Here is a 27,248-nt window from a genome sequence, read left to right as displayed (position 1 = left end):
AACCAGAATTCTTGGTGCTGTGAGACAGCACTTCTAACTATTCTGCTACTGTCTCACCTTTCAGAATATTATTCACACTGGACCTTGCTTCCACAATTTCTTTAAAAGAATATTTATTCTTCCTTTTTTTGTCTTGATTTGAGTTTTATTGTCTCATGTATTGGGATACAGCGAAAAGTGTTGTTGCTTGTGTGCTATACAGACCAAACATACCATTCGTAGAGTACATAGGGGAGAAGGAAAGGATAGGGTGCAGAATGTAGTGTTACAGTTATAGCTCGGGTGTAGAGAAAGATCAGCTTAATATATGGTAGGTCCATTCAAAAGTCTGATGGCAACAGGGAAGAAGCTGTCTTTGAGTTGGTTGGTACATGATCTCAGACTTTTTCCCAACATAAGAAGGTGGAAGACAGTATGTCCTGAGTGTGTGGGGCCCTTGATTATGCTGGCTACTTTTCCAAGGCAGTGAAGGACGTCAATCGATGGGAGGCTGGTTTGTGTAATGGTCCGGACTACCATTTGCAACCCATTGTAGTTTCTTATTCAGAGCAGGGGCTACATCAAGCTGTGATACATCCAGAAAGGATGCTTTTTAAGGTGCATTTGTAAAAATTGATGACAGTCATAGTGAACATGTCAAATTTCCTTGAGAATGAGAAAGTAGAGGCATTGCTGGGCTTTTTTAAGTATAGGGTCAATGTGGAGAGACTAGGACAGGTTGTGATCTGGAGACCTAGAAATCTGGACTTCTTGACCATTTCCATCACCGCTGATGTCGACAGGGACATGTCCTCCACTATGCTTCCTGAAGTCAATGACTAGCTCCTTCATTTTGCTGACATTGAGGGAGAGATTATTGTCGTCACACCATTTCACCAGATTCCCTACCTTTTTCCTGTACTCTGTCTCATCATTGAAATCCAATCTAGTACAGTGGTGTCATCAGCAAACTTGAAAATTGAATTGCTCACAGTCATACGTAATACAGTAAGGGGCTGAGAACGCAGATTTGTAAGGCACCAGTGTTGAGAATAATCATGGAGGACGTATTGTTGCCTATCCTTACTGACTGTGGTCTGTGAGTTTGGAAGTCTAGGATCCAGTTGCAGAGAGGGGAGCCGAGCCCGAGATCAACGAGTTTGGAGAATTGTTTTTAGAAATAATGGTGTTGAAGGCTGAGCTGTCATCAATAAATAGGAGTCTGACATAGGTGTCCTTGTTATCCAAGTTTTCCAGGGTTGCGTGTAGGGCCAGGGAGATGGTTTCTGCTATGGGCTTGTTGCGGTGATAGGCAAACTGTAGTGTGTCCAGGCAATCTGGGAGACCAGAGTTGATGAGTGCCATGACTAACCTTTTGAAGTGCTTCATAATGATTAATGTCAGAGCCACCGGGCAGTAGCCATTAAGGCACACTGCCTGTTTTTCCTTTGGTACAGCTCTCGGTGCTGTGCCTATCTGCTTTACTACTTTTTGTTCGTGTTCTACTGCATTTTCAGTTCTAGCTGTTTTAAAATCTCTCCAACTGCTATTTTTTTCTCCTCTCCTTGATACTCTAATGTCACTAATAAACTAGCAAGTCAAGTTTCTAACTATTCCAATAGATCTTTAATAGGAACATGAAACTTCACACAGATTCATAAAACAATAATCGGTTCTTTTTAAGTCACCCAACTTTTCGTTAAAACCTCAGTTCCACCAGCCTTTCCCTAAAACACTGAAGACGGTAGATGGTTATCTCCAGCCAAGTCACATCTTGGCAAAAACTTCACACCTGCAACAGATAAATTATGAATGACACCAACGTTAATAGGACCAGTGATCAAGTCCATTTTAACTTACCCATATGAGGGAAGGGGAAAATACTTTTCATCAGTATCCTGCACTAATACCTTTGCATTCAGTGAGTTATCTGGAGGAAATTCATATCACCTGCCAACATTGGTGAGTGTATTGCCTCAGAATCTCTAAGAATAACTGACATACTGACGCACTAAAAAAAAGAGGAAACACTGTATTCTCAAAAAGAAAACTCCCATAATCTTCCACACTCTTCCCTTTATTAGTAAACGTGGGAGAAACTACCTGCCTGTGGTAAGTTTTACCCCCTCAGGCAATATTCAATGGAGGGACACTGTGCTACTGTACAAGTGCAACAATCTTGCTTTTCTACTTCCAGCAGGTAATCAGGAAGACTAATGAAATGTTGGCCTTTACTTCAAGTGGATTGGAATACAAAAGTCTTGCTGCAACTGTACAAGGTACAGGTGAGATTCCATCTGGAGGACTGTAAGCTGTTTTGGTCCCTTTATTTAAGGTAAGATATTATTTCATTAGAGGCAGTTCAGAGAAGGCTCACAACTATGATCCATGATATGGAGGGATTGTCTGATGAAGAAAGATTACACAGGCACTAATTGTTATTTAGAAAAATGAGAGGTGATCTCATTGAAACACATAGGATTCTTCAGGGGCTTGTCAGGGTAAATGTTGAGAGGATGTTTCCCGTCACGAGAGAGTCTAGGAGCATAGCCTCAGAATAAAAGGGGGCCAGTTTAAGGCTGAGATGAAGGAATTCCTTCTCTCCTTGAGAATTCCTTGCCACAGAGATGTGGGGACAGAGTCCTATATACATGAAGTTGAGGCAGACAGTTTTTTGATCAATAAGAGAATGGAGCGTTATGGGTAAAGGGATGTGAGGAATGTTTGATCAGCCATGATTCTATTAAATGGCACAGCAAAATCAAGGGGCCAAATGGCCTATTCCTGTTCCTAATTATTATGGTCAATCAGCCTTTCATGTCAAGTTTTGTGACAATAACGTATCAGTTCCCTCAAACCAAAGTTCATAAAATTATAGACACATACAGCACAGAAGAGGCCATTCAGCCCATCTAGTCCACTCCGAAACATTGGAAACACCCGAACTCCCACCTAATCCCATCTGCCAGCACTTGGCCCGCAGCCCTGAACATTTTGTGTCAAGTGCTCATCCAGGTACCTTTTAAAAGGATGTGAGGCAACTTGCCTCTACCACACTCCTAGGCAGTGCATTCCAGAATGTCTGGAGGATGGTCTCTGGGTAAAAAAGCTTTTCTTCACAACCCCAAACCTCCTGCCCCTTACCTTGAACCTATGTCCCCTATGACTGACCCTTCAACTAAGGGGAACAGCGCTCCTTATCCATTTGTCCATATCCTTCATAATCTTGTACATCTTAATCAGGTCACTCCTCAGTCTTCTCCGCTCCAAAAAAAAATCCAAGCCTATCTAAACTCTCTTCATAACTTAAATGTTCCCTCCCATGCAGTATAGAAACTAGAAGCAGTAGTAGGTCATTTGGCCTTTCAAGCCTGTTCCGCCATTCATTGTGATCATGGCTGATCACCGTTCATTGAATACTTCCTTGTCAAATTATTCCTTCCAAAGTGTATCAAAGAACAAAGAGCAAAGAAACGTACAGCACAGGCCCTTCGGCCCTCCAAGCCTGTGATGATAATGACGCCTGCCTAAAACTAAAACTGTAGGCATCCATTCTGTATCCTTATCCTTCCATTCCCATCCTATTCATGTATTTGTTTAGTTGCCCCTTAAATGCTGCTATAGTACTTGTTTCCATCACCTCCCCAGCTTGTTTCATACATTCGCCACCCTCTGTGTAAAAAAAACTTGCCTTGCGTATCTCCTCTAAACCTTTTCCCACGCACCTTAAACCTATTTCTTGACAACTTTTCTACCCTAGCAAAGAGCATCTGATTATCGACTCTGTCCGCGCCACTCAATTTTGTAGACTTACATAGAACATAGAACACTACAGCACAAACAGGCCCTTCAGCCCACAAGTTGCGCCGATCACTTCTATACCTAGTAAATCATAGACCTATTTATAACCCCCAATCCCATTAGATCCCATACACTCATCCAGTAAAAGACCCCAATGAGTTCGCCTCCACCACCACCGACGGCAGCCGATTCCATTCACTCACCACCCTCTGAGTGAAAAACTTACCCCTAACATCTCCTCTGTACTTGCTTCCCTGCACCTTAAATCTGTGTCCTCTCGTAGCGACCATTTCAGCCCTGGAAAATAGCCTGAGAATCCACCCTATCTATTCCTCTCAACATCTTATAAACCTCTACCAGGTCGCCTCTCAACCTTCGTCTCTCCAGGGAGAAGAGTCCCAGCTCCCTCAACCTATCTTCATAAAGCATGCCTCCCAATCCAGGCAACATCCTTGTAAATCTCCTCTGCACCCTTTCAATAGTTTCCGCGTCCTTCCTATAGTGAGGCGACCAGAACTGCACACAGTACTCCAAGTGGGGTCTGACAAGGTTCTTATAAAGTTGCAGCATTACCTCCCGACTCCTAAACTCAATCCCTCGATTAATGAAGGCCAGTACACCACACGCCTTCTTGACCACATCCTCCACCTGCAAGGCCGATTTAAGAGTCCTATGGACCTGGACCCCAAGATCCCTCTGCTCTTCAACACAGCTAAGACTCCTACCCTTGATATTATATTCCTTCATCCCATTGGTCCTGCCAAAATGGACCACTACACATTTATCTGCGTTGAAGTCCACTTCTCCGCCCAGTCTTGCATCCTATCTATGTCCCGCTGCAACTTCTGACATCCCTCCAGACCATCCACAACACCACCAATCTTCGTATCGTCCGCGAACTTACAAACCCATCCCTCCACTTCCTCATCCAGGTCATTTATGAAAATGACAAACAGCAAGGGTCCTAGAACAGATCCCTAGGGCACTCCACTGGTGACCGACCTCCATGCAGAAAAAGACCCATCCACAACCACTCTCTGCCTTCTGCAAGCAAGCCAGTTCTGGATCCACAAGGCCAAAGCCCCCTGGATCCCATGCCCTCTCACCTTCTCAAGAAGTCTTGCATGGGGGACCTTATCAGATGCCTTGCTGAAGTTCATGTAAACCACGTCTACTGCTCTTCCTTCGTCAATGTGCTCAGTCACATTCTCAAAGAACTCAACTAGGCTCGTAAGGCACGATCTGCCCTTGACAAAACCACGTTGACTATTTCTGATCATTCTAAACTTCTCCAAATGCTCGTAAATCTTGTCCCTCAGAAGCCTCTCCATCAACTTACCAACCACTGAGGTTAGACTCACCGGTCGGTAATTTCCTGGGCTATCCCTGTTCCCTTTCTTGAAAATAGGAATCACATCCGCAATCCTCCAATCCTCCGGAACCTCTCCCGTCTCCATCGACGACGCAAAGATCATCGCCAGGGGCTCTGCAATCACTTCCCTCACCTCCCACAGTAACCTGGGGTACCTCCCATCCGGTCCCGGCGACTTGTCTATCTTGATAGAGTTTAAAAGTTCTAACGCATCCTCTTCCTTAACATCCACATACTCAATCTTTTCAGACAGCCGCAAACCTGTAGTACAACCTCCCAGATCACTTTCCACCGTGAATACTGAGGCAAAGTACTCACTAAGCACCTCTGCCATTTCTTCCAGTTCCACACAGACTTTTCCCCCTTCACCTTTTATAGGTCCTATCCCTTCTCTTCTCATCCTTTTACTTTTCACATATTTGTAGAAAGCCTTGGGGATTCTCCTTAATCTTACCTGCCAAGGCCTTCTCATGACCCCTTCTGGCTCTCCTAATTTCCTTTTTAAGCTCCTTTCTACAAGCCTTATACTCCTCTAGATCCTTAACATCTCCTAGCTCTCTGAACCTTTTATACACCTTTCCTTTCTTCCTGACTAGGTTCACCACAACCGTCATGCACCACGGTTCCCGCGCCCTACCAAAACCTCCTTGTCTCACTTTTATCAGGTCACCCCTTAACCTCCGTCAATCCAGTGAGTGGTGTACTGGCCTTCATTAATCAAGGGATTGAGTTTAGGAGTCGGGAGGTAATGCTGCAACTTTATGAGACCCTTGTCAGGCCTCATTTGGAGTACTGTGCGCAGTTCTGGTCGCCTCACTATAGGAAAGACGTAGAAGCTATTGAAAGGGTACAGAGGAGATTTACAAGGATGTTGCCTGGACTGGGAGGCATGCCTTATGAAGTTAGGTTGAGGGAGCTGGGTCTCTTTTCCCTGGAGAGACGAAGGTTGAGAGGCGACCTCATAGATGTTTATAAAATGTTGAGAGGAATAGATAGGGTGGATTCTCAGAGGCTATTTCCCCGGGTTGAAATGGTCGCTACAAGAGGACACAGATTTAAGGTGTGGGGAGGAAAGTACAGAACTGATGTTAGGGGTAAGTTTTTCACTCAGAGGGTGGTGAGTGAATGGAATTGGCTGCCGTCAGTGGTGGTGGAGGCGAACTCGCTGGGGTCTTTTAAAAGACTTCTGGATGAGTACATGGGGTTTTAAGGGATTGGGGGGTTATAGATAGGTCTATAGATTGGTAGGTGTTGATGTGATCGGCGCAACTCGTGGGCCGAAGGGCCTGTTTGTGCTGTAGTGTTCTATGTTCTATGAGAACTAACTGAGTTTATCCAACCTCTCTTCATAGCTAAGACCCTTCACACCAGGCAACATCCTCATAAACCTTTTCTGCAGCCTCTTCAAAGTATCCATGTCCTTCTGGTAGTGTGGTAGCCAGAATTGTACACAATATTCTAACTGGGGCCTAACTAAGATTCTGCACAGCTGCAATATGACCTGCCAATTTTTATACTTAGTGCCCCAACTGATGGAGGCAAGCACGTTGCTTTGATTCCCTTATCCACGTGTTGCCACGTTCAGTGATCAGTGGACATGTATGCCCAGATCTCTCTGCCTGTCAATAATCTTAAGCGTTCTATCATTTACTGCACAGTAAATGGCAGAAACTTTATACCTTATCACCTCTCAATTCTCAGGATTAAATTCCATCTGCCACTAATCTGTCCATTTGACAATTCTATCTATATCTTCTTGTGGTCCAAGATACTCCACCTCACTGTTAACCACTTGGTCAATCTTTGTATCAGCCGCAAATTTACTAATCCTACCCTCCACATTATCATCCATGTAATTTATGTAAAGGATGAATAGTAGGGGGCCCCAACATAGATCCCTGTGGAATGCCACTGGATACTGGCTTCCAATCATTAATGTGGAGATGCTGGCATTGGACTGGGGTAAACACAGTAAGAAGTCTCACAACACCAGGTTAAAGTCCAACATGTTTATTTGGTAGTAAATGCCACTAGCTTTCAGAGTGCTGCTCCTTCGTCAGGTGAGTGGGAGTTCTAATCACAAACAGGGCATATAAAGGCACACACAGTTTACAGAATACTGATTAGAATGCAAGTCTTTACAGCTAATCAAGTCTTAAAGGTGCAGACAATGTGAGTGGTTGACACTGTCCTCACGTGTGCGGAACTTGGCTATCAGTTTCTGCTCAGTGACTCTGCGCTGTGATATGTCATGAAGGCCGCCTTGGAGAACATTTACGCAAAGATCAGAGGCCGAATGCCCATGACTACTGAAGGGTTCCCCAACAGGAAGGGAATAGTCTTGCCTGGTGATTCAATCCGCACATGAGGACGGCCTCAACTGGGATCTTGGGTTCATGTCACACTATTTGTAACCCCCATGACTTGCCTGGGCTTGCAAAATCTCACTTACTGTCCTGTCTGGAGACAATACACATAGCATTAAGCATAGGTTAAAGATATCTCCACTCACATTGTCTGCACCTTTAAGACTTGATTAGCTGTAAAGACTCTCATTCTAATCAGTATTCTGTAAACCCCGTGTGCCTTTATATGCTCTGTTTGTGATCAGAACTCCCACTCACCTAACAAAGGGGCAACCCTGAAAGCTAGTGGCGTTTACTACCAAATAAACCTGGTGTTGTAAGACTCCTTACTTCCGATCATTGAAGTAGCCATCTGTCATCACCCTCTGTCTCCTACAACTCAATTTTGAAACCACATTATTTGTGCCCCATGTGAATTACCTTCTTTACAAGTCTCCAGTATGGGATCCTATCAAAGGCTTACTAACATACTTGTGCGTCAGTTCATAATCATCTGTCACTACTGCCATTTCCAACATCAGAATCACTTTCTTAAAACTCTCAAAGTCTCGTTCAACCTTTGTCAATCTATACCACCTAATGAACACCATTTTCTTCTCTCCAGCAGTTCCACTGTTTCCTTTTTAAACTTCTGACTGCAGAACTCTGGCACCAATTCATGGGCATTAAAAGAGCATTCTTCTCAACGTAGTGAGTACGTTTCCAAAGCTGTCCGAAGAAAACAGTGTAAAAGCATAGCCCAAAATTCTTGGTAATTTTCTTACGTGACACAAAGGACATTTCTATTCCCTCCTAACTGCATAAAGATGCTAAACTAATACTCTTTGTCAAAACAAAAATACAAGGAGTTGCTTTGGGTCATCTTCAGCTTTCACCTCCAGTACAAGTGCATATAATTTCAGTCTTTCTTTCCAATTCCCTTTTTCCTCCTAACTGATCCCTTTCTAACTTTTCTCTTAGAACAAAGAACAAGTCAGTTGGCCCTCGAAGCTTGTGTGCCGATCACAATGCCCTAACTAAATTTTTAAAAAACCTTTTGTCCTTACTCGGTCCATATCCCTCTACTCCCTCCCTATTCATGGACCCAACCAAATGCCTTTTAAATGCTGCTAATGTTTTCACCACCACCTCTGGCAGCACATTCCAGGCACCCATCACTCTCTGCGTGAAAAACCTCCCCCGCACATCTCCATTAAATGTTTCCTCTCTCGCTTTGAGCCTATGCCCCCTTGTAATTGACATTTACACCCTTGGAAAAAGCCTCTGATTATCCACCTTGTCTATACTTCTCATAATTTTGTAGACCTGTGTCAGGTCTCGCCTCAGCCTTTCCAGTTTAAACAAACTTAATTTATTTAACCTCTCAGTCAACACTCTTGAGGCTAGACAACATACTGGTGAACTTTCTTTGCACGCTCTCCAAAGCTTCTGGTAATGTAGTGATCTGAACTGCATGCAATATTCCAAATGTGGCCAAACCAAGGTTTTATATAGCTGCAACACGATTTCCCAACTCTGGTATTCAATGCCCCAGCCAATGAAAGCAAGCATGTTATATACTTTCTTAATCATCTTGGCCACTGTGTTGCCACTTTAAAGGAACTGTGAACCTACAAGCCCAAATCCCTCTGTATGTTAATGTTGCTGCTTTTTACAGTTTAATTCACACCTAAATTTGATTCCCCAAAATGTATCATGTCACATTTATCCAGATTAAACCCCATCTACCATTTCTGTGCCCAAGTCTCCAATCGATCTATATCCTGTTTTGTCCCCTGACAATCTCTGGCACTGATGTGGATATGCTGGCATTGGATTGGGGTAAACACAGTAAAAAGTCTGACAAATGTCTGAGGCCAGAACTCTCCATTCACCTGACAAAGGGACAAACACCGAAAGCTTGCGAGTTTACTATCAAATAAATCGGTTGGACTTAAACCTGGTGTTGTCAGACTTTTTACAATCGCTGGCACTATCAGCAACTCCACCAATCTTCATGTCATTCGCAAACTTCCTAATCAGACCTCTCACATTTTCCTCCAGATCATTTATATACAGAACAAACAACAGATGAACCAGCAATGATCCCTGATTTTGGCTTTTGGACCAGTCTGCCATGTGGGATCTTGTCAAATGCCTTAAAGTCCATATAAACTACTTCCCTCATCAATTATCTTTGTTACCTCTTCAAAAAACTCAATCTAATTGGTTTCTCATTCTCTTTCTATTTGAAGTTTTTGCATTTCTTTTTCTCTTTCAAATTTAAGATGTTTTTCTTCGAACTGAAGGCTAACCAGCTCTACTTGATATCTGACAGAACCTTCCCTTTCTTTCCCGGTCTTCAAATACCGAACCCGTTCTTCAGCAATCTCTGCCTTAATTCCGGATTTAAAGTCAATCCCCAATTTCTCTGCTACAGCCTTCAAATTACTTTTTGTTAACTGTTTCAAAGAACTTAGAGACAAATCCTCTCCCTCCAAAAAGGCCTGAGCATTTAAGGTACTCATGTTGGTTTCCAATAAATAAAGCTAAAGTACATGTGACATTTTGTTTGTTTAAATTCTGGAAACGTCCCAGGTACAGCCTCTGGGATGTAACCCAGACACATTCCCAATTTTACTATGATCCCTGTGGAGACCAATAGCCTAAAAGAGGCAAACTTTCAAAATGAACCACAATGGAAGAAACCAATAGGTATGATTTTACTTTCAATAAATTTTATTTCAACAATTAAATCAAAATGAACATAAATTACATATGAATTAACAGGGAAATTGTATTCAATAGAAGCTGTAAAAATTACACTAAGTAACTGAGACATCAAAGATAAAAAGCACAGATTTCTTAAATAGTCCCTGCACAGCAGCAATCTCAGCTAGCGTCTCTCAGAACTCTTACTTCACCCAAGTGGAATCCCACAGGAATAATTGCTAAATCCCGTCCAATTGCTCCATTTGTTCCACCCAAGCTCCACAAGTACAACATCCAGCAAAGGACACACTTTCCAAATCCCCCTCACCTCTACCCTTGAACCACCTTTTTGATCTTCATCTCCAGCTGTGCCACAGCTTTCTTTCTGAGCTGTCTCTCCCGCTCACATGTGCGCAACAACCTGTCCAGAGCCACTGTACATTCTGGCCACTGACTGAAATTTGACCTCCATCTTAGTTCCTCAATCAGTTTCTGGTTCCCATGGAACCAGAAACTGCAGTTTGATGTCACAGACTGGAATTCTGGGTTACGCCACCCCGCCAAACCATTTCCACAAATGAGGCTTTGATTTCTTTTTCAGTTAGGGGCTGTAACAAAAAATATGGGCTTTGAAACCACAGTCAGTGCACAGTTCACAGTCAGAAAACTAGGGATTTCAATCATATACATTAGATCCAGGATCTAGATCATAGAATCTGCAGTGCAGAAGGCCATTTGGCCCATTGATCACTGACAACAATGCACCGACAACAATCTCACCCAGGTCCCAACCCTGTAACCCCTCAAATTTACAATCCTAATCCCTCTGACACTAAGTAGTAATTTATCATAGCCAATCAATGCCCAGTACTTGGGCATTAGTTTTATTGCATATCATTACAAGTACCTGTGGCATCTGTGTGGGAACTTCAGTGATTCAATGTTAAAAACAGTAACCATATTATCTTAGAATGGGGCACAAAATCTTGTCATTCTGAATTTTGCCATCAGAACAGTTGAAGTTTCAAAAGGAAATGTGGCATGTCCACTATGACTCTTATCAATTTCTACAGATGCACCATAGAAAGCATTCTTTCCGGTTACATCACAGTTTGGTACGGCTCTTGCTCTGACCGTAGAAACTAGAAGCAGGAGTAGGCCATTCAGCCCTTCAAACATGCTCTGATCATTAAATTCTTCTTGGAATCACACAACGGTTTGGCCTCAACTACATCGTGATAGTGAATTCCACACATTCACCACTGTCTAGGTGAAGAAATTTCTCATCTTCAGTTCTAAAATGTTTACCCCTAATCCTCAAACTATGACCCCTAGTTCTGGTCTCCCCCAGCATTGGGAACGTTCTTTCTGAATCTACCCTGCCCAACGCCGTTAGAATTTTATAAGTTTCTACAACATCCCCTCTCACTCTTCTAAACTCCAATGAATATAATCCTAACTGACTTAGTCGCTCCTCATGACAGACCTACCATCCAAAGAATCAGCTTTGTAAACCTTCGCTGTACTCCCTCCATAAGGGCATCCTTCCTCAGATAAGGACACCAGAATTGCGGTCTCGCCAATGCCCTATACAATTGCAGTAAAACATCCCTATTCCTATACTTAAGTCCTCTTGCTACGAAGACCAACATATCATTTGGCTTCTTTATTGTCTGCTGTACTTGCGTGCTTACATTCAGCACTGATGCACAAGGACACCAAGGTCTCTTAATTTACACCCATTCAAGTGATAATCTATCTTCCTATTATTGCTACTAAAGTGGATAACCTCACACTTACCAACATTATACTGCATCTGCCATGCACATACATTCAATTTATCCAAGTCATACTGAAGCATCTCTGCATCCTCCTCACAGCTCTTCCTCCCACCCAATTTTGTATCATCCGCAAATTTAGAGATAATACATTTAGTTCCCTCTTCCAAATCTTTAATATGAACAATATTAAAGTGTCTTTAATGTCTTTAATGTGAATCTTTAATGTGAACGGTTGGGGTCCTAACACAGATCCCACCAGTCACTGACTGCCAATCAGAAAAAGACCCATTTATGCCAACTCTTTGCTTCCTATTTGCTAACCAGCTTTCTATCCATCTCAAGACATTACCTGTAATTTCATGCACTTTACCTTTACATAGTAGTCTGGAAGTCTAAATAAACCACATCCACCCGGAACAGTGGCAAGCGCTGCTGTCTCACAGCGCCAGGGACCTGGCTTCAATTGCCGGCTTGAGTCACTGTCTGTGTGAAGTTGCACATTCTCCCAATGTCTGCGTGGGTTTCCTCCGGGTGCTCCAGTTTCCTTCCACAGTCCGATTTTGTGCAGGTTAGGTGGATTGGCCATGCTAAATTGCCCCTAAGTGTCAGGGAGACCAGTTAGGATAAATGCATGGAGTTGTGGGGATAGGGCCTGAACGGGATCGTGGTCAGTGCAGACTCGATGGGCTGAGTGGCCTTCTACTGCACTGCAGGATTCTATGATTCTCCTCAGTCAACTCCACTAGTTTCATCCTCAAAGAATTGCAACAGATTTGTCAAGCATTATTTCCCCTTTGTAAATCAATGCTGACTTTGTTTAATTACATCACTGCTTTCCAAATGCTGAATGATAAAATCCTTGCTAATGGACTCTAGCAACTTCGCCAGTACATTAAGCTTACTTGTCTATAGTTTCCTGTTTTCTCTCTACCTCCCCTTTTGGCTTACATTAGCTACCCTCCGATCTGTAGGAACCAGTCCAGAATTTTGGAATATCACCAATGTATCTACAATTTTCAGGGCCACTACCTTACGTACTCTGGAATGAAGACAGTACTGGACCAGCCAGAATCCCAGCCTAGCCACAATGTTCACCCACTGACTATGGCAAGGTCTGCACGATCTAACTACAAGTGAAGACGTGTAGAATCGTCAGAAACAATGCACCCCTCCCCAGTGAACTCAATGCATTTTATGCCATTTAAGCAAGAGATCAGCAAGAGGACGTATTCCACTGGACAAAGCCTTAAAACCTCTTTGTGAACCTGCTCCTGCACCTAGCCAAACATGCAATTAACAGGTCCAACAGACTCACATTCTAATCTGTAAACTATGCTCTGTCTGAGGCCAAAACTCTCCATTTGCCTGAAGAAGGGGCAAATCCCAAAAGCTTGTGAGTTTACTAACAAATAAATTAGTTGGACTTAAACCTGGTGTTGTCAGACTTCTTACTGTATTAACAGGTCCAGGCAGTGGACAAACAAGGGAGTCATCTGACCTGACTGTCTGCCCTTCTTCCGTGGCTATATTCATATCCAAGTGTCCCTGAAAGGGAACTAGCGGTGCCCAAGGGCACCATCGAGGCCTTCTGCACTCATTGGCACCACAGGAACTGAGGTGTATTATGAGCGCCCCCCTCCCTTAAATCGCAATTTGGTTTGATGTTTTAAGTTTCCTTTATGTTTCCTTTTTTGATCGATTACCTTCCTTTGAGGCTGCTCTTCTTGCTCTGTCCTCACTTATGTTTAATTTAGTTTATTTCATTGACATCAAAAGAAATGTCCTGCAAGGTTGCATCCTCAGCCCCTTAGTATGCTCTTAGGCACCAAAGACTGTGTGGCCAAATTCCTCTCCAGCTCCATTTTCAAGTTTGCTGATGACATTACTGTCATGGGTTGGATCTCAAACTATGAGATGGAGTACAGGAAACAGAGAATCTGGTGAAATGGACCAACAACAATAATCTCTCCCTTAATGTCAGTAAAACAAAGCAGGTAATCATCGACTTCAGGAAGTGTAGTGGAGGACATGTCCTTCTCTACATCAAAAGGGGATGAAGTGGAAATGTTTGAAAGGTTCAAGCGTCCAGATCACCAACAACCTGAACCTTCCATGTTGATGTTATAGTTAAGAAAGCCCATTAATGCCTCTGCTTTTTCAGGAGGCGAAGGAAATTTGGCATATCTGCTACAACCCTAAACAATTTTTACAGATGCACCATAGAAAGCATCCTTTCCAGATGTGTCACAGCTTGATATGGCTCCTGCTCTAAGACAACAGGAAACTATAAAGGGTTGTGAATGTAGCCTAGTCCATCATGCAAATTAGCCTCCTATTCATTGACTCCATCTACACTCATAAAAGCAGCCAGCATAATCAAGAACCTCACGCACCCTAGACATTCTCTCTTCCACCTTCTCCCATCAGGAAAAAGATACAGAAGTCTGAGATCATGTACCAACTGATTCAAGAACAGCTTCTTCCTTGTTGCCATCAGACTTTTGAATGGACCCACCTTATATTAAGTTATCTTTCTCTATACTGTAGCAATACAATCGGCACCCTCTCTTTTCCTTCTCCCCCCGTTCTCTATGAACAGTATGCTTTGTCTGTATAGCACACAAGAAACAATACTTCTCACTGCATACCAATACATGAGAATAATAAATCAAATTAAAAAAAGAACAGGCTTTAGACATTTCTCCACCTTCAAATTTCTGTCTTAATGCTGATTTCCTTCAGTTCCTCGTTTCTCTGAGGTCTTAAGGTAGATTATTCAAGTCTTCCTTTGTCAAGACAGAAACAAAATATGAATTTAATTTCTTGGCAATGTCTTTGTTCCCCTTCTGAATTCTCCCGTTTCTGACTATAAGGGGCCTACATTAGTATTTGTCAATTTTTTTACTCTTTACATATATATAGAAAACTTTAGTCAGTTTTTATGTCCCCCACTAATTACTTTCATACTCTATTTTCCCCTTCCTAATCAATCCCTTGGTCCTCCTTTGCTGAATTTTAAACTGGTCCCAATCTTCAGGTCTATTGCTTCTTCTTGCCAATTTGTATGTTTCTTTCTTGAATCATACACAATCTCTAATTTCCCTTGTAAACCATGGCTTGGCCACGATTCCCTCACCACTCTTGCTCCAAATAGGAATAAACAACTTTTGGAATTCACTTATTTGTTCCTGAAATGCAGCCATTGCCTGTCCACTGTCTTTCCTTTCAGTAATGTTTCCCAGTCTATCATGGCCAATTCATGTCTCATACAATCATAGTTACCTTGAGATTCAGGACTCTGGTCTCAGAATCAACATCACCACCCGCCTTGACAAATAATTCAATCATGTTATGGTCGCTTATTCCCAAGGGTTCTTTCACAACTACACTGCCAACTAATCCTTTCTCATTGCACAATACCAAGTTCAAGATGGTCTGTTCCCTTGTTGGTTTCTCAAAGTATTGGTCCAGAAAATGATCCTGTGTACAGTCCAGAAATTTCTGTCTATTGTACTATGACTAATTTGACTCTCCCAATCTATATGCGGATTAAAATTGCCCAAAGTAACACATGTTCCTTTAACACATGCTTCTGATTTCCCAGCATTACCAGAAGTTTGGTGGTATGTAGATCGCCCCCAACAAATGTTTTTTGCCCTTCTGCTTGCTTAATTCAACCCGTACAGATTCCACATCATCTTTCCTCCATATCATCTTTTATCAACAACGCAACTCCATCACCTTTTCCTTTGTCTTTCCCTCCTAAACACTGAACTGCCTTAATTCCCATCCTTGGTCGCTTTCGAGCCACGTCTCCATAATGCCAATTATATCATACCCATTTACGTTTACCAAGACCGCAAGAAACTACAAAGGGTTGCAAACATAGCCCAGCCCATCACACAAACCACTGCTCGCATCGACACTTCCCGTTGCCTTGGAAAAGCAGCCAGTATAATCAAGGATCCCAAGCAACCCGAGCATTCTCTCTTCCACCTTCTTCGTCAGGAAAAAGACTCTTCAGAAAAAGTCTGAAAACACACACCAGCAGACTCAAGAACCGCTTTTTCTCTTCTGACATCAGACTTCCAAATGGTCCGATCGCACATTAAGCTGATCCTTCACTTCATCTTATCTGCAACTGCAACACTATATTCTGCACCCTACCCTTTCTCTCTATTCACCTTATGAACGGTCTGTTTTGTCTGTAACAGATCGCAAGAAACAATACTTTTCACTGCATCACAATGCATGTGACAATAATAACTCAATTTTACCAAGCAAAGTGTTACTTTCTGCGCATTATTTTAAAGTAGAAAATGATTTATGCATGAAAGAAAGCCCTGTCATTACACGTTTGATTTTATATTGGATAAACATCAGGAAGTTTATTACAAAGAACAAAGAAGTGTATAGCACAGGAACAGGCCCTTCAACCCTTATGATGCCGTACCTAAACTAGAAAAAACCTTCTGCCCTTACTCAGTTCATATCCCTCTATTTCCTCCCTATTCATGTACCCATCCAGATATCTCTTAAATGTTGCTAACGTGCCTGTTCCACTACCACCTCTGGCAGCGTAATCCAGGCATCTGCCACTCCCCGTGCGGAAGATTTCCCCTGTACATGCTCCTTAAACTTTTCCTCTCTCACCTTGAACTTGTGCTGTCTTGTAATTGACACTTACGCCCTTGGAAAAAGGCTCTGACTATCCACCTTGTCTACGCCTCTCATAATTTTGTAAACCTCTATCAGGTCTCCCCTCAGCCTCTGTCTTTTCAGTGAAAACAATGACAGTTTATTCAGCCCCTCCTCATAGTCAACATCCTCGTCACCATGCAACATCCTAAGCAAACATTCTTTGCACTCTCTCCAAAGCTTCCACCTATTCCTTCTGATAGCGTAGCAACCAGAACTGCATGCAATACTCCAAACACAGCCTAAACAAGGGTTTATATAGCTGAAATATGATTTCCAATTCTTGTACTCAATGCCCTGGCTGATGAAGGCAAGCATGCCATATGCCTTCTTAATCATCTTGGTCGCTGGTATTGCCACTATTAGTGTGAAAAAGTGGCAAAAGCACCTGCGGCACAATAAGCAAGTTTAGATGTTTTTATGTGTAAATATATTGAATGCATAATTATAAAATCCTCCAGAACATATACATGAAACGCTGGAGGATGACTAGTTGCTGTATCAAGCAGTATAAATAGCATGAAAGCTGCATTGTTAAACAACTCTATACCATAGCGAATATCTGTAAGATCAAGCTGGGGTCTGATTATTTGATTTGTAGGGGCCTCTGATGAATATATCAAACTGCAAAAGTAGAACAAAACTATAAAGTTACTCTGAAATGTCCCCACAACACATGTCCTAGCCGGAAGATATAACATGATAAGGGCAGGCATATGTTAGTTGCTTTAATCTGGTGAGATCAGGATGATATGTTTCATTCCATTTGGAAACACCAATTAGTAAATGCAGGAAGGACTCTCAGATGCTTTTGTTACATGGCTTAGTGGAGAGATAAGGCCATCCTGACTCAAAGGATACAACCCATAGTTCGATGTTTATGACCACATCAGGGACAGGAACAGGAGGAGATAATGACCTGCTTAGCAGAGATACCCAATGATCCCACACCAAGGCCGTAAATGACAAACTAGCTATTCGTCCCCAAGATATCAGAGACAACTGCTGATCACTCAGATACCCCCACTGTGACTAATAGCCACTTTAATTGGATCAAGGGGATAATGTATGTAATCAATATCCCTTAGAATGTCCAATCGAGATGGGCTGAGTAACTGTACAAAAGTTGACGATTTTCTTTGCCTCAGTGGAGTTGCATTTGGGCTTGCCCTGTCACTTTTCCCCGCTGGCATGAGAGCTCAATAAACTGTTTGACATTTGAAACAGCTCTGAGTGTGGAATGTTTACTCTGAACTCATTCACCACTTTTAGGGAACCATGGACCTGCATGCCCAGATCCCTCTGTATGTTAACATTCCCAAGGGTTCTGCTGTTTACAGGAAAATTCACACCTAAGTTTGATCCTCCAAAATGCATCACCTCGTAGCTGTCCAGATTAAACGCCATCTGCCATTTCTGTGCCCAAGTCTCCAATTTATCTATGTAAGATGTAAGATATAGGAGCGGAATTACGCCAGTCAGCCCACTGGGTCTGCCCCACCATTCAATCGTGGCTAACGTGATTCCCGTCCCCATTCTCCTGCCTTCGCTCCATAACCTTTGACCCCCTTATTAATCAAGAACCTATTTCTGTCTTAAAGACACTCAATAACCTGGCCTCCACAGCCCCCTCCGTGGCAATGAGTTCCAGATTCATCACTCTCTGGCTGAAGAAATTCCTCCTCATCTCAGTTTTAAAGGCGCGTCTCTTCACTGAGGTTGTGCCCTCGAGTCCTAATTTCTCCCACTAGTGGAAATATTTTCTCCACGTATACTCTATCTAGGCCTCTCAGTATTCTGCAAGTTTCAATTAAATCCCTCCTCATCCTTCTAAACTCCATTGAGTATAGGCCCACGCTCCTCATCCGCTCCTCACATGACAAATCCTTCATTCCTGGGATCATTCTTGTGAACCTCCTCTGAACCCCCTCCAAGGCCAGCACATCCTTCTTGGGTATGGGACCCAAAACTCCTCACAACTTCCTAAATGGGGTCTGACCAGAGCCTTAAACAGCCTCAGCAATACATCACTGCTCTTTCAAGCCCTCTAGAAATGAACGCTAACATTGAATTTGCCTTCCTAACTGCCAAATGAACCTGCACATTAACCTTAAGAAAATCCTGAACCAGGACTCCCAAGTCCCTTTGGGCTTCAGGTTTCCGAAGCCTTTCCCCATTGAGAAAATAGTCTATGTCTCTATTCTTCCAACCAAAGTGCAAAACCTCATACTTTCCCACATTGTATTTCATCTGCCACTTCTTTGCCCACTCTCCTAGCAGCCTCCCCACTTCCTCAACACTACCTGTCCCTCTGCACATCTAGCAACCGTGACCTCAGTTCAATCTTCCAGATCATTAACATACATGATGAAACGTTGTGGTCCCAACACTGACCCCTATGGAACACCACTAGTCACCTGTTGCCATCCTGAAAATGACCCCCTTATCCCTGCTCTCTAATTTGGATGTAATTGGCCATCGCACATTTAAGCACCCTCAGCCAAGGGCCATTCTTATCCTCATCCAATGACTACCCAAAATCTTATGGAATTATGGTCGCTAAGCCTAGAAGGCTCGCCCACTGAAACATCGATCACCTGGCCTGGCACTTTCCCCAGTAAGAAGCCTGACAACACCAGGTTTAAGTCCAACCAATTTATTTGATAGTAAACTTGCAAGCTTTCAGGGTTTGCCCCTTCGTCAGGTGAATGGAGAGTTCTGACGAAGGGGCAAACCCCCAAAGCTTGCGAGTTTACTATCAACTAAATCAGTGTTGTCAGACTTCTTACTGTGTTTACCCCAGTACAACACTGGCATCGCCACTTCATTCCCCAATACCAAGTCTAGTATGCCCGCCTCCCTGGTTGGATTGTCAACATACTGTATCAAAAAGCCCTCCTGGACACATTTATCAAATTGCTCTCCATCCTAGCCTCTGGTTGTCCCAGTCAATATGGGGGAAGTTAAAGTCACCCACCACAACTACCCTGCTTTTTTTCACACTTCTTAATATCTGACTACACAACTGCTCCTCTGTATCCTGCAGGCTGTTGGGACATCAATAGTACACTCCCAACACTGATTTTGCCCTTCCTATTCCTGAGCTCCAACCATAATGCAAAATCCCTCCAATTTGTCCTCCCTCAACAGTGCTCCCTAATCAGCAATACAACTCCACCACCCCTTTTGGTTCCCTTTCTGTCCCGTCTAAAACAACAATATCCCAGAATGTTAAGGTGCCCATTTTGTTCCTCCTTTAACCATGTCTCCATAACTGCAATAATCTAAACTCTCAGTTCATCTGTATTAAACTGAGAAGGAAACAGGAGTGTGTGTCTGGGTAAAAGAGAGACTGGGAAGAGTTTCACGTTAATGTTACTTCAACTTTCACAAAATAACAGCTGAATTTTGAACTTGACTAACTATCCCACCGCTGTTTCACAGACAGCTAGAAAAGACTGATGTTAATTATGGCTAACATAAAGAAAAAGGAGAGAAAGAGAAAGAATACGGACTCAGCCAGAGAGATAGAGCTGAGAAAGAGACTGGTAAGAATTAGAAGGAACTTGAGTGAAAGCAATGAAGCGATCAAGAGTGGTGTTTGAGAGAGAAAAGGTCAGGTTGGATGAGAGAGATGGGCGCACGAGAGAGAAAGACAAAAATGCCCAAACCATGGGCAGAAAGAGTTTGAATCAGCTGAAACCCCACCTCACTCCACGTGAAGAAGCTTTTAAACATCAGTTGGTGTCCAAGTAATCCATTTTGGGAATGGTTTATCTGACCTTATTATATGTAAGTGAGGCTTAGTTCATAATATTACAAAGAACAACAAAGGAAATTACAGCTCAGGAATAGGCCCTTCAGCCTTCCGATGCTGCACTGACCATGCTACCTGGCTTGACTAAACCCCCTACCCTTCTGGGGACCACATCCCTCTATTCCCATCCCATTCATGTATTTGTCAAGATGCCACTTAAAAGTCCCTATCGTATCTACCTCCCCCGACAGCATGTTCTTAGCATCCACCATTCGGTTTTAAAAAGCTTGCCTCTCCTTTAAAGCTTGCCCCTCGCACCTTCAACCTATGCCCCTTAGTAACTGACTCTTCCATCCTAAGAAAAAGCTTCTGACTATCCACTCTGTCCATGCCCCTCACTTCTATCAGGTCACTTGTCAACCTCTGTCATTTCATTGAGAATGAACCAAGTTTCTCCAACTTCTCCTCATAACTAATGCCTCCAGACTAGGCAACATCCTGCTAAATCTTTTCTGTATCTTCTCCAAAGTCTCCACATCCTTCTGGTAGTATGGCGACCAGATTTGAACACTATATTCCAACTGTGGCCTAGTTAAAGTTCAAAAAGCTGTAACATGATTTGCCAATTTTTAAGCTCAATGCCCCGGCCGATGAAGGCAAGCATGGCATACTGTATATCATCTTGACTACCTTCTCCACCTGCATTGCCACTTACTGGCAGTGACATTGTACCTGTACACCCAGATCCCTCTGCCTATCAATACTCTTAAGAGTTCTACCATTTAATGTATATTTCCCATCAGTATTAGACGTTCCAAAATGCATTCCCTCACATTTGTCCAGATTAAACTCCATCTGCCATCTCTCCGTTCAAGCCTAGAATCGACCTATATCCTGCCGTATCCTCCAACGGTTCTCGTTGCTGTCCACAATTCCACCAAACCGCGTGTTTTCCACGAACATACTAATAAAACCAGTTACATTTTCATCCAAATCATTTATATTACAAACAGCAAAGGTCCCAGCACTGATCCCTGAGGAACGCCACTGGTCACATACTCCATTCAGAAATGCACTCTTCCACTGCTATCCTCTGTCTTCTTTGACTGAGCCAGTTCTGTATCCATCTTGCCAGCCCACCTCTGATCCCATGTGACTTCACCTTCTGTACCAGTTTGCCACGAGGGACCTTGTCAAAGGCCTTACTGAAGTCCATATAGAAAACATCCACTGCCCTGCCCTCAATCATCTTCATCACTTCTTCGAAAAATTCGATCAAGCTGGTGAGACGCAACTTCCCTTACCATATTATCTCTCGCTAATATGTCATAGAATCATAGAATCCTACAGTGCAGAAGGGTTTTGGCCCATCAAGTCTGCACCAACCACAATCCCACCCAGGCCCTACCCCCCGTACCCCTACATATTTTACCCGCTAATCCCTCTAACCTATGCATCTCAGGACACAATGGGGTAATTCTAACATAGCCAATCAACCTAACCTGCACATCTTTGGATGGTGGGAGGAAACCGGAGGGCCTGGAGAAAACTCACACAGACACAAGGAGAATGTGCAAACTCCACACAAACAGTGACCCAAGCTGGGAATCGAACCAGTGTCCTTGGAGCTGTGAAGCAGCAGTGCTAACCACTGTGCTACCGTGCCACCCACTTATTTCCAAATGGGAGTAAATCCTGTCTCGAAGAATCCTCTCCAATAATTTCTCTACCACTGAGTAAGGCTCATCAGTATGTAATTACCTGGATTTATCCTTGCTACAGTTCTAAAAGGAACAACATTAGCTATTCTCCAATCCTCTGGGACCTCCTCTGTCGCTAGTGAGGATACAAAGATTTCTCTCAATTTCCTCCCTTGCCTCTCTCAGTATTCTGGTACATATTTCAACAGGCCGTGGGAACTTGTCTATCTTAAATGTTTCTCAAGGCCTCCAATATCTCCATCTTTTTGACTTCAACATGACCCAAACTATCTACACACCTTCCCCAGACTCATCATCCACCAAATCCTTCTCTTTGGTGAGTACTGATGCAAAGTTAATCCCTCGCCCATTTCCTCTGGCTCCACACATAGACCTCTCCCCTGTCCTTGAGTGGGCCAACCATCTTGCTTTTTATATGTATAAAAAGCCTTGGGCTGTTTCTTACTCCTGCTGGCCATTGATTTTTTGTGACCTCTTTTAGCCACCCTCACTCCTTGCTTAAGTTTCTTTCTACTTTCTTTGTATTCCACACTTGCTTCATGTTTTCCCAGCCTCCTAGTCTTGACAGATGCTTCCTTTTCCTTTTTGACTAGGCTCACAATATCTCTTGTTATCCAAGGTTCCCAAAATTTGCCATATTTATCCTTCACCCTTATAGGAATGTGATGGTCCTGAATTTCTATCAACTTACACTCAATAGGCTTGATTTGCCCTCAAACATCTGCCTCCATCTATATTCTTCCGTTCTTGTCTAATATTGTTGTAACTAGCCTTCCCCCAATTTCACCTGAGGATCACACTTATCTTCATCTGTCAGTACCTTAAAGCTTACTGAATTGTGGTCACTGTTCTTGAGCTGCTCTCCTGCTGAAATGTCAACCACCTGGCCAGGCTCATTCCCCAATACCAGGTCACATATGGCCCCTTCCCTAGTTGGACTATCTAAATACTGTTTCAAGAAGCCTTCCTGGATGTTCCTTACAAACTGTGCCCCATCCACACTCCTAGCATTAAGTGTGTCCCAGTCAACAGCAGGGAAGTTAAAATCACCCACCACAACAACCCTGATACTTTTACACCTTGCCAAAATCTGCTTACATATCTGTTCCTCTATCTCCCACTGGCTTTTGGGAGGCCTATCGTAAACCCCCAACATTGTGACTACATCTTTCCCATTCCTGAGCTCTCCCCATATTGCCTCGCTGTATGAGCCCTCCAAGGTGTCCTCCCGCAGTACAGCTGTGATATTCTCCTTAACCAGTAGTGCAACTCCCCCCCCCGCTTTTACATCCTCCTCTATCCCGCATAAAACACCTGCATCCTGGAATGTTAAGCTGCCAATCCTGTCCTTTCTTCAACCAAATCTCTGTAATGGCAACATCATAATTCCAGGTACTAATCCAAGCTTTAAATTCATCTGCTTTACCTGTTACACTTCTTGCATTGAAACAAATGCACTTCAGTCCACCAGACCCTCTTTGATCAGCAAGCACACCCTGCCTGCTCTTCCTGAGTCTTACTGGTCTACTCTGCAAGTCCCCTTCAGTTAATTCACTTTTGCTTTTGTTCCCACTGCCCTGCCGACTAGTTTAAATCCTCCCGTGTGACACTAGCAAATCTCCCGGCCAGAATATTTACACCCCTCCAGTTTAGATGCAACCCATCCTTCTTGTACAGGTCTCAACTGCCCTGGAAGAGATCCCAACGGAACAGATATCTGAAACCCTCCCTCCTACACCAGCTGTTTAGCACATGTTGAGCTATTTCTAGCCTACTGGCACATGGCACAGGGAGTAATCCTGAGATTACAACCCAAGGGGTCCTGCTTCTTAACTTTCTACCCAACACCCTAAAATGCTGCTGCAGGACCTTGTCACTCTTCCTACCTATGTCGCTTGTACCAATATGTCTTTTGGCAACAATTTCAATTAAATTGTTGAACTACGGGAAACCACCAAATGGTGGTGGGTAGGGGAAGAGGAACAGTTCTGTGCTTTGTAAAGCACTGCTTGTAGCCAGGAGGAGGAGGAAGGTCCACACAGATTCTCAAGCAAATCTTCTGCCACAATCAAGCAACTTCCTCCCCAGCACCAACCAAAGATATTTAGAACATAGAACATAACAGCGCAGAACAGGCCCTTCGGCCCACGATGTTGCGCCGACCAGTTAAAAAGCAATCCCTTTCCATCCATAAACCTATCCACGGATCTCTTAAACGCCCCCAAACTAGGCGCATTTACAACTGCAGCAGGCAGGGCATTCCAATCCCTCACCACCCTCTGGGTAAAGAGCCTACCTCTGACATCCGTCCTATAACTACCACCCCTTGATTTAAAGCTATGCCCCCTCGTGCTAGCTTTCTCCATCCGAGGAAAAAGGCTATCACTGTCCACCCTATCTAAACCTCTAATTATCTTATATGTTTCAATAAGGTCCCCTCTTAGCCGCCTTCTTTCTAACGAAAACAACCCCAAATCCCTCAGTCTCTCTTCATAGGACCTCCCCTCCATACCAGGCAACATCCTGGTAAACCTCCTCTGCACCCTCTCCAAAGCCTCCACATCCTTCCTATAATGTGGGGACCAGAACTGCACACAATACTCCAAGTGCGGCCGCACCAGAGTTTTGTACAGTTGCAACATGACGCTGCGGCTCCTAAATTCAATCCCCCTACCAATAAACGCCAAGACACCGTATGCCTTCCTAACAACCCTATCTACTTGATTCCCAACTTTCAGGGATCTATGTACACATACACCTAGATCCCTCTGTTCATCCACACTATTCAGAGTCCTACCGTTAGCCCTATACTCAACACATCTGTTATTCCTGCCAAAGTGAATTACCTCACACTTTTCTGCATTAAACTCCATCCGCCACCTCTCGGCCCAGCTCTGCAACTTGTCCAAGTCTCCCTGTAAACTATGACACCCTTCCTCACTATCTACCACACCTCCAACTTTGGTGTCATCAGCAAATTTACTGATCCACCCAACTATACCCTCATCCAGATCATTTATAAAAATTACAAACAGCAGTGGCCCCAAAACAGATCCCTGAGGCACACCACTTGTAACCGAACTCCATGACGAATACTTTCCATCAACCACCACCCTCTGTCTCCTATCTGCTAGCTGATTCCTGATCCAGTTACCTAAATCACCCTCAATCCCATACATCTGCATTTTCTGCAGAAGCTTTCCATGGTGAACCTTATCAAACGCCTTACTAAAGTCCATATATACCACGTCAACTGCCTTACCCCCATCCACCTCTTTGGTCACTTTCTCAAAGAACTCAATAAGGTTAGTAAGGCACGACCTACCCTCCACAAAACCATGCTGACTATCTCCAATCAATTCATTACTCTCTAAATAACTATAAATCCTATCCCTAATAATTTTTTCTAAAACCTTGCCCACAACAGAAGTAAGACTCACCGGTCTATAATTCCTGGGGAAGTCTCTGTTCCCCTTCTTAAACAATGGGACAACATTCGCTATCCTCCAATCTTCTGGCACTATACCTGTGACCAACGACGACCTGAAGATCAGAGCCAGAGGCTCTGCAATCGCCTCTCTTGCCTCCCAGAGAATCCTAGGGTAAATCCTGTCCAGCCCAGGGGACTTATCTATTTTCAAACCCTCAAGAATATCGAGCACATCCTCCTTATCAACTGCAATACTGTCCAGTTTACAACCCTGTAACCCAGTGTTCTCCACAGCTACATTTATGTCCTCCTGCGTGAATACCGAAGACAAATATTGGTTCAGTGCCTCTCCAATCTCTTCTGGTTCCACACATAACTTCCCATAACTTTTTCAGCCATCCCTTCCCCAATTGCTGGCGTGGCTTTCTACCCCCATCTCTTCATCAACCAACAATGTTCACCATTCTACCCATTATTCCAATTACCAGTCCAACTCCCATGACCAACTCCAACCTTTCCCAGTTACCAGAGCTCCTGTTATCCTACTCAACATTACAACTAATCCTACTTCATGTCTGGCCTTTTTCTAAGTCTGTTTGCCCCAAGATAAAAGCAAATCACTAGAGATGCTGGAACCTGAAACAAAAGTAAAAAAATGCTGGAAAATCTCACAGGTCTGAAAGCATCTGTGGAGCAAGAACTGGAGTTAATATTTCAAGTCTGAATGACCCTTAGACTCAAAACTTCAAGTCTCCATCACACCTGCTGAGTTTTGCCAGCATTTTCTGTTTTTGTTTCAGATTCCAACATCCACAGTAATTTGCTTTTATATTGTTTTACTTTATTGATGCTTAAAACAAACAGATATTCTCTGCATCATATCACTGTAATATGGAGATACCAGCGTTGAAACATCACATCACTATAGTAAGCTTGAACGAGGAGCAACATCTCAGAGAGTCAGCCAGTCCAGGCCCCACTACTGACTACAGCTGATTGGCTGATCAACGGATAATCACCAGTTTCCAGACACTATGAATCGCTGAAGCGCCTGTCAATCATTTTGGGGACCCTGGTTTCCGCTGTTGTTGTATTGAAGGCGGTTTGAGGGAGAGGGCAGCTGCCGCCCCACCCGCCCGCTCGCTCTCCGGGTCCCGCAATCTCCCGGACCCCGCTCTCTCCCGGCTGCTTTCACCCCTAGGAGAGCGGGGAGCCGGTTCACACGCAGCCGGTTGTACCAGGCTTCAGCTGGAGCCCAACCAGTTTATCGGCGATCTCCCGCAGAGGGCCAGACTCAGAGCCACGCTTACCTGCAGAAAAATGCTTTATTTCATAGTTTTTAAACCCATTTTCTTCCCTTCAGAGGTCATAGTTCATGACCTTGGCGCTTTTTTTTCTCTGTGGCTGGTATTAGCGATTCAATCAGTGGATGAGAGCGGCCTATGCGCCTGCGCAGCCTGTCTGCTGACAGCTACAATCCCCATTGGCTGACACAGCTGGGAATCCCACGTGTGTTTGCCGGCAGCGTTCGGCCATTTCCGTCGACCGCGCCTCACTTCGGCCGTTTCCGGAAGCCTGAGTGCCAGCATTGAAGCATTCAATTTCAATTCTGGAATGCCTTTTCATTCCTGAAGACCACACCAAATGTGCAT

The 27,248-nt window shown here is 43.7% G+C and overlaps 1 protein-coding gene across 1 annotated transcript in view; it reads right to left on the bottom strand.

Moving 5' to 3' along the window:
• Positions 1-27,018, bottom strand: part of LOC145340407 (nuclear receptor subfamily 2 group C member 2-like) — a 263,492-nt gene extending 236,474 nt beyond the window's left edge. Inside the window, exon 1 of the mRNA XM_080184880.1 lies at positions 26,907-27,018. The gene's annotated coding sequence lies outside the window, so the exon portion shown is untranslated. The remainder of the gene's footprint in view (positions 1-26,906) is intronic.
• Between the last annotated feature and the right edge of the window lie 230 nt (positions 27,019-27,248).

This window comes from Carcharhinus amblyrhynchos, chromosome 3 (genome assembly GCF_965287045.1).
Source record: "Carcharhinus amblyrhynchos chromosome 3, sCarAmb.v2.hapA, whole genome shotgun sequence".
Taxonomy (NCBI): Eukaryota; Metazoa; Chordata; class Chondrichthyes; order Carcharhiniformes; family Carcharhinidae; genus Carcharhinus; species Carcharhinus amblyrhynchos.
This window is presented reverse-complemented; position numbering and strand designations above follow the sequence as displayed.